This window comes from Nanorana parkeri, unplaced genomic scaffold, assembly GCF_000935625.1.
Source record: "Nanorana parkeri isolate BGI_ZX_2015 unplaced genomic scaffold, ASM93562v1 scaffold1533, whole genome shotgun sequence".
NCBI classification, from domain to species: Eukaryota; Metazoa; Chordata; class Amphibia; order Anura; family Dicroglossidae; genus Nanorana; species Nanorana parkeri.
In genome coordinates this window covers 339,592-347,990 of record NW_017307801.1, presented here as the reverse complement: position 1 = coordinate 347,990, position 8,399 = coordinate 339,592, and positions in this window count along the sequence as shown.

Sequence of the window (8,399 nt, the reverse complement as noted above, 5' to 3'; positions counted from 1 at the left end):
GCTCCCCATACGCGTCCCCCCAGGGCAGCACCCGGCTCCCCATACGCGTCCCCCCAGGGCAGCACCCGGCTCCCCATACGCGTCCCCCCAGGGCAGCACCCGGCTCCCCATACGCGTCCCCCCAGGGCAGCACCCGGCTCCCCATACGCGTCCCCCCAGGGCAGCACCCGGCTCCCCATACGCGTCCCCCCAGGGCATAAGCCTTCAAAATGGGGGTAAAGGGGGGGGGGGGGCGCACATTGAGGAACCTGGCCTTGGTCTGAACACATAACCAATGTGCCCAGAGATGAAAGAACCTCATAGGCTTGAATGCCCCCTACCAGGGCTCTGGTGACCCCAGCAATCAGAATCATCCCTAGTGGGTTCAGCATGAGTCCCAGGAAGCCCCAAACACTTTACCCCATGATCAGTCAGGTGCTCCACTTCCCATGGGCACAAAGTCACAAGCTAATCTGCATTTAGAGACCTGAAAAGACAAAACACATATGCACAATAGATTGGCCTTGGATGGGGTCTGTACTAGAGGCTTTGATGATGGTGAAGTCTGGACTATATACGGTGTTCATTGTATTCTGCTCAGCTATCCCGGCAAGGCGGCCAGTTGCCTGCACACTCCCTATTGTTAGTGAATTGTCACACGTGATTACAAGATTATATCTGGCCCAAGGAGACAAAGTGGCTGTGAAGACCCGGCTTTTATTCTGGAAGTCTGTATTATACTGCGCTTAGCACTCTGAGGTTAATTAAGATTTGTGTCAATACACAGGCAGATCATCTGCATAGAATAGATCAGGGTTGGTATAGAGGAGGCCATCAGAGTCCACGCAGAGACCCCCGAGTGATCCACCAATCAAAGCATTTATGGTTGACCGATAAGGGTTTGTTTGGGGTGCCCCAATATAGAAGGGGGTCTGCTGAAATCATTGCTTATGCACAGGTACTCAAAGACTATACATAGCCAAAACCTTTTTTCTAGAGGAGTATGGAAGAGTTGGAAACTTGGGACTCCCGATTTTTGTTACATTTCTTGGAAAAATCAACAAGTTAGAAGAAAGCCTCTAAAAATTGAGAAAAATGCCCCCCTAAGCTAAAAGGAAGGCCTCCAAAGCTAAAAAGGAAGGCCTCCAAAGCTAAAAGGAAGGCCTCCAAAGCTAAAAGGAAGGCCTCCAAAGCTAAAAGGAAGGCCTCCAAAGCTAAAAGGAAGGCCTCCAAAGCTAAAAGGAAGGCCTCCAAAGCTAAAAAGGAAGGCCTCCAAAGCTAAAAGGAAGGCCTCCAAAGCTAAAAGGAAGGCCCCCAAAGCTAAAAGGAAGGCCCCCAAAGCTAAAAGGAAGGCCCCCAAAGCAAAAAGGAAGGCCCCCAAAGCAAAAAGGAAGGCCCCCAAAGCAAAAAGAAGGCCCCCAAAGCAAAAAGAAGGCCCCCAAAGCAAAAAGAAGGCTCCCAAAGCTAAACGAAGGCCTCCTAAGCGAAACGAAGGCCTCCTAAGCGAAACGAAGGCCTCCCAAGTGAGGGAAATGCCTTCTGAGACAGTTCTCACTAGAACAAGTGTCCCCACACCCCATTTCTTGTCTTGGTGTCACAGGGACAGGAAATAAGGGAACGTCTCCTCAAGGCAGTCACAGACCAATATTAAAATATAGCAAAATTGTAACAAAAATGTTCCCCAATGTATCCAAAACTAAAAAAAAGGAGAAAAAAAAAACTGAGTTGGCTTTAGCATAGCTCCAGACATAAAAGTCAACACCTCACAATTGTTTTGTAGATCAGCTATGACAGGAACATGTATGATTGCACTGGTGAAGCCGGCATGTCCAGTACTGTAGTTCCACCATCCCACTTGTAGCTAGGTTGGCTACTTTTATCTTGTCTGTCGGTAGAAAGATGACAGGTGCTCTTTACATGCCTGGGTGACCAGTATTCCTGTCTGAGTCGATAAGAGAGATTACGGTGTCCAGTTCTTTAGGAGTATCACCATCTCCAGCTGGACTGGGTTTTCCTTTGGTGAAGCCGTTTGTATCCACAGCACGAGTGGCTTAGACCGGTTTTGTGTCCACGCCGAGCACTGAAAATAAGTCTTCTCAGCTTATGTTGCAGTAATGTCTTCTCTGATATCTCCGGAATGGACTTCATGGCTTCCCTCACCTGCTACGTTATTCATCATGGGCTGTCATTTCCATTCACATAAGGGATTCCTGATCTATTTTTGAGTGTTTCATTGGGCTGTGGGTGGAGACATAAAGGACCTTCAAAATGCAACTGAGGTCTCATTTCTAGGTCAATGGAAAGAGTAGGAAGAACGGATGGAGATGATGGGATGACTACTATGGAGGTGGGTGGGGGATGGCCACTATAGAGGTGGTGGGATGGCCGCTATAGAGGTGGTGGGATGGCCGCTATGGAGGTGGTGCGATGGCCGCTATGGAGGTGGTGCTACGGAGGTGGTGCGATGGCCGCTATGGAGGTGGTGCGATGGTCGCTATGGAGGCGGAGGGGGGGTTACTACTATGGAGGTGGTTCAGTTCCTTGTAGAACTCTTGTATGCTTACTCAGGTCACGTGGCCTTTCATGTTCCTACAAATGTTCTCTGGCTTCTGGTATGGAATGAAGGATGAGGTCACATTGGACAGGAGATTGTCCGATTGGCCTCCGGGGGCACGCGCAATGGTCAAAATCTGGTTCATGGTTTATGGTCACCCATAAGAGTGTAAACCCAGATAATCCAAACCTATCTCTCCAAATCTCTGCTGTAAGGTCACCACCAATCTTTGCTATATGTTGTCCTATAGGGGGTGCCTTGGAATAGTTTTTTGTTACCTTTCATTTCCCGTTGGGTCTCTGGGACAGGAAGTGAAGGGAAGTTTCCTCAATGGAACTCAGACCACAAAATATAACCTCATCGAGGTTTTTACCCTTCCATACTCCATCCAAAACTAAAAAATGGTCCATACATGTGGTGGAATGGAATGACGGGAATGGTGTGAAAGACTTCGAGCCCCTGTCAGGTGTTCACTGCTGTGTGCTCCCACTGGGGACACTATCTTCTTGTTTGGGTCTAGAGACCAGTAAGTGTTGGGAAACCCAAAGTGTTTGCCATCACCGAAACCAAGGTCGAGGCAGAACCTTCTAATGTAGACAACAAAGATGGGCTCGCCCCTTGCTTTCGGGAGATTGGCTCACTTCCTGTTGTGTCTCTGGGACAGGAAGTAAAGGGAATTTTGCCCAAGGAAAAAATAGTCTCCTGCCTTGGCTTGCTCTTAAATAGTCTCCTGCCTTGGCTTGCTCTTAAATAGTCTCCTGCCTTGGCTTGCTGCTTGCTTGCTCCAAGTCAATAACGGAGGATGGTGAAGCCAGAGATTTCAGAGTGAGCTCCCCCTTCTCCCTCCATCTTGCTGCAGAGATCTGCATGTGCCAGGACGCCCGCAGCAAACAGAAAATTGGCCTTTAAATGGTACCTTGAAGCAAAACTTACTTCGACCTTGGGACCCCTGGATGTCCTTTAACAACATTCTAACCACTACCAGGTCTACTCAATGAGCATGAAGTCAGCCCCGCACTACGCCTAGGGGGTAAGCACACTGGAGGGTTGTACACTGGTCCCAAAAATGTATTAATGTAATGCATGCGCTATGTCTGTGTTTGTGTTGTACTTTATTATTTATTGTTTGTTGGTTTTTTTTTTTGTTTTTTTTTGTGTTCTCTGCTACATGATGTAATGTATTCTTACTTAACCATGCCCTACAGGACTTTTAGTCGCTGACACTGTTGTAACTCTGCGATTAAGCCCGCTTTGTAAGTTTATACTGTTGAAAAATCAATAAAAAATTACTTGCTAAAAAAAGAAAATTGGCCTCCTGGAAGCACCCGGGGAAACTTTCTCACCGCATCACCCTTTACCTGCTGCTTCTGGATTGCTCCGGTAGCCTTTGTAAACACGGCAGATGGACTTTAGCAATGTGAGCCGGGTTGTTACATCGCGTTGGGTTGTTTTCCACTTGCATCCAGTTTATACAAGCTGAGGCGGCCCCAGGCTATGGGTGGCATCGCTGGAAGATTAAGGTGATACAATGTACGTTCTTCAGATACAAGGTGTGCTCTGTTCCTGAACATATTACATATGTGTGTGTGTGTGTGTGTGTGTGTGTGTGTGTGTACGCGCAACCACCAATCTCCCCAGAGGAACCAGAGGTGACCTCCCCGAGTGCCCTGAAATCTGGGGTGCTAGGCCCACATTTGGCAGCCTTCAGCTCTTGTCCTCCCCATGCTGCCTTCTGCAGCTCGCATTGGTCAATGAAGCTGAGCATCACCTTGAGGGACCAATAGCAAGCATCGGTGTCAGGAGGGGGCGGGCCAGAGCGCCAAATTTGAGAGCCGACTTTAACAGATTGAGCGCCCCCACATTTCAGAGATCGCTGAAAGATGACCACACGTCCAAGCTAAAGCGGACCGGTCAGTAACTTTACAAGTCTCCATGAATGGTGTCACGGGGATCCTCCGGCTTCTGCGCATTCAGAGTCATTGACCCAAAACAAATATGGAGGCAAAGAGCTCAGAGTGCGCAAGCTGCATATTTGTTTCAGGTCCGCACTTTAGTTATGAAGCCCCAGATAGCCAGAAAAGCAGCATTTTCAGCCTGCAGATTTCCATGTCTCTTCCTTTATAGTGAATGGTTGCTGATGTCAGTTTCTGATCACCGGGAGAAAGATGGCGTATCCTTTGCTATGCACGCTACTCAAACAAACCCGCCGAGGTTTGCAACATTGCTGACAGCATGCAGGTGGTGCAGTGTTTCCACTGAAGGCGTCTCGGGTGTGACTACCAATCATCAGTTCAGTGTCTGTAGAGACATGTTTTTATTCCCAGCACTTGCATAGCCCCGGGACATGATTCACTGAGACAGCATTCACCTGAAGAGGCCAGTTCAATGAACGTCTGACAAGTCCAACAGCTAATCTTACACAATCCTAACGCATTCCGAGCGTCTACAGCCACATGTCAATCATTCTCCTTCCAGCCGGTTGCACAGCGCAGCTTCACAAACCTCTGAGGGCCCATTCACACTTCTGCACTGCGGTAATGAGTTCAAAAATAACTGTGCGCTTCCTGTGCCTAGGCACTCCTGATATCCATATACTTCCTGTGTCTAGGCACTCCTGATATCCATATACTTCCTGTGCCTAGGCACTCCCGATATCCATATACTTCCTGTGCTTAGGCACTCCCGATATCCATATACTTCCTGTGCCTAGGCACTCCCGATATCCATATACTTCCTGTGTCTAGGCAATCCTGATATCCATATACTTCCTGTGTCTAGGCACTTCTGATATCCATATACTTCCTGTGTCTAGGCAATCCTGATATCCATATGCTTCCTGTGTCTAGGCACTTCTGATATCCATATACTTCCTGTGTCTAGGCACTCCCGATATCCATATACTTCCTGTGTCTAGGCACTTCTGATATCCATATACTTCCTGTGTCTAGGCAATCCTGATATCCATATACTTCCTGTGCCTAGGCACTTCTGATATCCATATACTTCCTGTGTCTAGGCACTTCTGATATCCATATACTTCCTGTGTCTAGGCACTTCTGATATCCATATACTTCCTGTGTCTAGGCACTTCTGATATCCATATACTTCCTGTGTCTAGGCACTCCCGATATCCATATACTTCCTGTGTCTAGGCAATCCTGATATCCATATACTTCCTGTGTCTAGGCACTTCTGATATCCATATACTTCCTGTGTCTAGGCACTCCTGAAAGTCTACAGCTACATGTGAATCATTTGCCTTAAAGCTGGGTGCAGGAAGAAGCTTCATAAACATCTGAGGGCCCCATTCACACTTGTGCATTGTGCAATGCATGCAAAAAAATTCATGCACTTCCGACACCTAGGCACTCCTGACATCCGTGCACTACCTGTCCCTAGGCACTTCCGACATCCGTGCACTACCTGTCCCTAGGCACTCCCGACATCCGTGCACTACCTGTCCCTAGGCACTCCTGACATCCGTGGACTACCTGTCCCTAGGCACTCCTGACATCCGTGCACTACCTGTCCCTAGGCACTCCCGACATCCGTGGACTACCTGTCCCTAGGCACTCCCGACATCCGTGGACTACATGTCCCTAGGCACTCCCGACATCCATGCACTACCTGTCCCTAGGCACTCCCGACATCCATGCACTACCTGTCCCTAGGCACTCCTGACATCCATGCACTATCTTTCCCTAGGCACTCCTGACATCCGTGGACTACATGTCCCTAGGCTAAATGTGACAAGGTCTAAAATCTTCTCTCTTCCCCATGCACAGAAGGTGGGATCCTCCGTCATCTACAAAGACACTTCCTAGTTGCTGGACAGCGCCGAGGTCCTCTGAGAGTCTTCAGATTAGGGTGTCATTGTTAGGGTGTCACCAGAGGACAGGTGGCAACTGGCAAAGGATTTGGTCTTTGGCTGGTAGAAAGCACCCGTTGTGATGGTTTTGTTAAATGAGTTAGCCTGCAGATCAACCATACACATAAGTAGCATACAAAAAGGACAAAATTACCCAACTGTGCACCAACAAGGTCAACATGACCCAACAAGGACAAAATTACCCAACTTCTCTTCAGGGAAGCCTATCCCACCTCAACCTAACCACTGAACCTTCACATTCTCACATAATTCATTCCCACAGCTACCTCCTCATGTATCATTTCCCCCTCCTCTTTTAGATTGTAAGCCCTCCTTACCATCTTGTCTTGTATTGTAACTGTAATGTCTTCCTTATATTGTAAAGCGCTGCGCAAACTGTTATAATGTAATAATAATAATAAATAATAATAACAACTGCGCACCAACAAGGGCAACATGACCCAACTGCACACCAACAAGGCCAACATGACCCAACTGCACACCAACAAGGCCAACATGACCCAACTGCACACCAACAAGGCCAACATGACCCAACTGCACACCAACAAGGCCAACATGACCCAACTGCACACCAACAAGGCCAACATGACCCAGCTGCGCACCAACATGACCCAACTGCGCACCAACATGACCCAGCTGCGCACCAACATGACCCAGCTGCGCACCAACATGACCCAGCTGCGCACCAACAAGGGCAACATGACCCAGCTGCGCACCAACAAGACCCAACTGCGCACCAACAAGGGCAACATGACCCAACTGCGCACCAACAAGGGCAACATGACCCAACAAGGTCAACATGACCCAACTGCGCACCAACAAGGGCAACATGACCCAACAAGGTCAACATGACCCAGCTGCGCACCAACATGACCCAACAGTGCACCAACAAGGGCAACATGACCCAACTGGACACCAACAAGACCCAACTGCGCACCAACAAGGGCAACATGACCCAACTGCGCACCAACAAGACCCAACTGCGCACCAACAAGGGCAACATGACCCAACTGCGCACTAACAAGACCCAACTGCGCACCAACAAGGGCAACATGACCCAACTGCGCACTAACAAGACCCAACTGCGCACCAACAAGGGCAACATGACCCAACAAGGTCAACATGACCCAGCTGCGCACCAACATAACCCAACAGTGCACCAACAAGGGCAACATGACCCAACTGGGCACCAACAAGACCCAACTGCGCACCAACAAGGGCAACATGACCCAACTGCGCACCAACAAGACCCAACTGTGCACCAACAAGGGCAACATGACCCAACTGCGCACCAACAAGACCCAACTGCGCACCAACAAGGGCAACATGACCCAACTGCGCACCAACAAGACCCAACTGCGCACCAACAAGGGCAACATGACCCAACTGCGCACCAACAAGGGCAACATGACCCAACAAGGTCAACATGACCCAGCTGCGCACCAACATGACCCAACAGTGCACCAACAAGGGCAACATGACCCAACTGCGCACCAACAAGACCCAACTGCGCACCAACAAGGGCAACATGACCCAACTGCGCACCAACAAGACCCAACTGCGCACCAACAAGGGCAACATGACCCAACTGCGCACCAACAAGCCAAAATGACCCAAGTGCACACCCAAGTCTTCCAGCTCTGATCCCCAGTTATGACCATCACTAATGCAGACTCTGCCCAACACCTGCTGCCTGCCTTGGTTGATATTTCATGACGCCGCTGAGCACCACAAGACAACGTTTTCCAGGTCAGAACGCTGATCCCGGAATAATTATAAAACGTTGGAAGCCATGCAATAAAACCAGTTTGAGTCACATCTTTCATCCCAGCTCATGAACGGAAATGAACAAAGCGATGGGCCACTTTGAGGGTTAACCGGCCCGTACTGCCAGCAGAGGAAGGAGATTCTGGCACTTTGGCCGCCAACGCTGAAGAAACCGAATACTGGGGAACTGCCAGACACCACCCACCCCCC